The sequence below is a fragment of the Helianthus annuus genome, chromosome 10 (genome assembly GCF_002127325.2).
Source record: "Helianthus annuus cultivar XRQ/B chromosome 10, HanXRQr2.0-SUNRISE, whole genome shotgun sequence".
Taxonomy (NCBI): domain Eukaryota; kingdom Viridiplantae; phylum Streptophyta; class Magnoliopsida; order Asterales; family Asteraceae; genus Helianthus; species Helianthus annuus.
Window position 1 is genome coordinate 102974516 of NC_035442.2, and position 3173 is coordinate 102977688.

The 3173-nt window shown below is 43.6% G+C and overlaps 1 non-coding gene across 1 annotated transcript; it reads right to left on the reverse strand.

Annotated features, from left to right (window-relative positions):
* Positions 1–602: 602 nt before the first annotated feature.
* On the reverse strand, positions 603–709 carry LOC118483547. Its single transcript, XR_004870837.1, has one exon. It is a non-coding gene; the product is annotated as a small nucleolar RNA R71 (small nucleolar RNA).
* Positions 710–3173: the final 2464 nt, after the last annotated feature.

Here is a 3173-nt window from a genome sequence, read left to right on the forward strand (position 1 = left end):
CTCCGACCACGGGCCGTGTTCACTGAGCACGGGGCCGTGGTGAACTTTCTGACCAACATTCTTTTCTGTTTTTATTGCAGGACTTGGAACCGGACACCACATCTGAACCTTCTACGTAGTGTATGAGCTCCAGTTCTAGTAGAGACATAAAAGAACCTCTAGAAGAACCCGAACGCTTTCTCGGAAAAAGACTTAAAGCTAAAAACCAAGAGAAGGTTTTGGGGGACCCACTTCCAATGGCGGACCAACGTACCCTTATGGATTACCTACGGCCCACCTGGGTAATCTCGGACCCACTGAATGTTGAAGCTAACAACTTCGAACTTCGGCCACATTTGATTCAAATGCTTCAAAACTCCGCAACCTTACATGGGCTTGCGGACGAGGATCCCCATCTACATATTACTAATTTCTTAGAAATATGTGATACCTTTCGGATCAATGGAGCATCAAATGATGCCATCCGCCTTCGAATGTTTCCATTTTCACTAAAAGACCGAGCGAAAGCTTGGCTCAACGCCCTCCCAGTTGGTTCGGTAAACACCTGGGATGAACTAGCCCAAAAGTTTCTATATAAGTATTTCCCTCCTGCTAAAACGGCTAAATTAATGACTGAAATTAATACATATTCACAAGAGGATGGGGAATCCTTATATGAAACTTGGGAAAGGTTCAAGGAGCTACTGCGAAAGTATCCCCATCACGGTCTTGCGGTATGGCAACAAGTATCCACTTTCTATAATGGGTTGTTGCCACACACGAGACAAACACTTGACTCTAGCTCCGGGGGACTTTTAGGTAATCGTTGCCCACATGAAATATACAATCAAATCGAGGAAATTGCTCAAAACAATTTTCAGTGGCACACTCCCCGAGGCAATAAATCTATTGCCCCGGGCGCCCATAAGGTTGATAAAAACACTTCTTTACAAGCCCAAATCGAGGCCCTTTCTTCAAAAATTAAAAAGTTAGAAATGACAAAAACGGTCTCGGTTATGGCTTGTGAAGGGTGTGGTGGGCCACATGAAAATTGGAGTTGTATGAAAGAAACAGATGATCAACCAGAATCGGTAAACTACATTGATAATAGACCTAGGCCGTCGGGTCCTCCAACGGGTACCTACAACCAAGGATGGCGTAACCACCCTAACCTTGGTTGGCAAGAACCCGGCAATAGTAGTAACTAACAAAGCCTAAACCAACGAACAAATTTTCAATAACCAAGAAATGAGTCACAAAATTTCCCTCAACAACAAGGTGGACGAGAAAGGCTTGAAGATACTATATCTCGCCTCATCTCCGACACTGAAAAGAAAAACTCGGATCGATTTCAACAATTGGAATCGAATTTTAGAAATCAACAAGCTAGTATACAAAACATTGAAAAACAAATAAATCAACTAGCTCAAAATTTCTCCGAGAGACCACAAGGCGCGTTACCAAGTAATACCGAAACAAACCCAAAAGCACAAGTTCATCTCATAACATTAAGAAACCCTACCGTGGGTCCCGCAGAAGCTCGGCCACTGCCAACTGAGGAAAGCACAACACCGCCCCAACAAGAGAAGGCTTCTCCTCTACTTCAAGAGCCTACCAAGGCTCCTCCGGTTCCGTACCCCGGTAGGTTAATTCGTCAAAAGACCGATGAGCAATTCGAAAAATTCAAAAGTCTACTAAAACAATTGCATGTTAATATTCCTTTTATCGAAGTCCTAACTCAAATGCCTAAATACTCAAAATTCATGAGGGACTTCCTCACTCATAAAAAGAAAATTGAATCATTGCAATTAGTTAACCTAGGCGAAGAATGCTCCGCCCTCGTACTCAACAAACTCCCCCAAAAGAAGATTGATCCCGGAAGCTTCACAATTCCTTGCTCGATCGGGGAATCCCCCATTCGTAATGCACTCGCCGACCTTGGGGCTAGCATTAACCTCATGCCCGCATCAATGTTCAAATGACTCGGACTTGGAAAAACGAGCCCTACCAAGATGAGTATACAACTTGCTGACAGGTCCGTCAAATATCCGCAAGGTGTCGCTGAAAATCTATTGGTCAAAGTCGACAATTTCGTCTACCCGGCCGACTTTGTCATACTAGATATGGAAGAAGACACCGAAGTCCCCCTCATATTAGGGAGGCCATTTCTAGCCACCGCGCAAGCAGTGGTAGACATGAATGACGGAACACTCACTTTGAAGTATGGGGATAAGGAAGTGAAGTTTGGGGTTGGAAAGAGAATAGAGGACGATGACCCGGTCAACTACATGAAGGTTATTGATTCGAGTTTGGATGATGCTCTCCGCGGTGCAACATGGGATGCAAAACATCCCGCTCGGAAAACATATAACCTCACTTTGGGTCTAGCCAAGGACCCTTATAAACGTGGCGCACCACGGAGGCATTCCGCGGAACTATCCTTAGTTTAGTTTAATCTTTTAGTTTAATTTTAATTTGCAGGAATAAAACACACTCGGGATGGTGGAGGATAACAAGGGAAATGAGAAACATCACCCCATGCACGAAAACAGGGCCATCCGACAACAATTTCTTCATTACAGCAAGTTCAGCACGGGCCGTGTCCGCCCACCACGGCCCCGTGCTGAACAATCTGCAGAGAATTGCCCAGTTCAGGTAACTGGACACGGGCCGTGTTCACTGAACACGCCCCCGTGTCTAGGCTTATGTTTCTCTTTATTAATTTTTGTCACTGGCACCTGAACACGGGGCCGTGCCCGGTCACCACGGGGCCGTGTCCAGAGTGCCAGTAACATAAAATTTTGCTTTTAACACACTTTTACACATTCAATCAACCTAAAAACTTATTTTTGGGACACATTGAGGACAATGTGTAATTTAAGTGTGGGGGGAGGGGGGGAGGGGATGCTAAAACCTTGAATTTTGCAAGTCCTAATAACAAGCCTTACACAAATCTCTATTGGAACCGCTAATCACCCCAAATTTTTTCATAAATTTTCATTTTTCTTTTTACTTGTCTAATTTTAAGTTGGGAATTCAAGTTCTAACGAGGTTATATTTTTACAAGTTCACAACCGATAGCGTCGTGATAAAAAGAACCAACATAAGAAAATTATGAAACGGCATGACAAACTTAGTTAAAATTTGATTATATATACTTGATCACATAAAAACACATTCCCACAAAAGTGAGT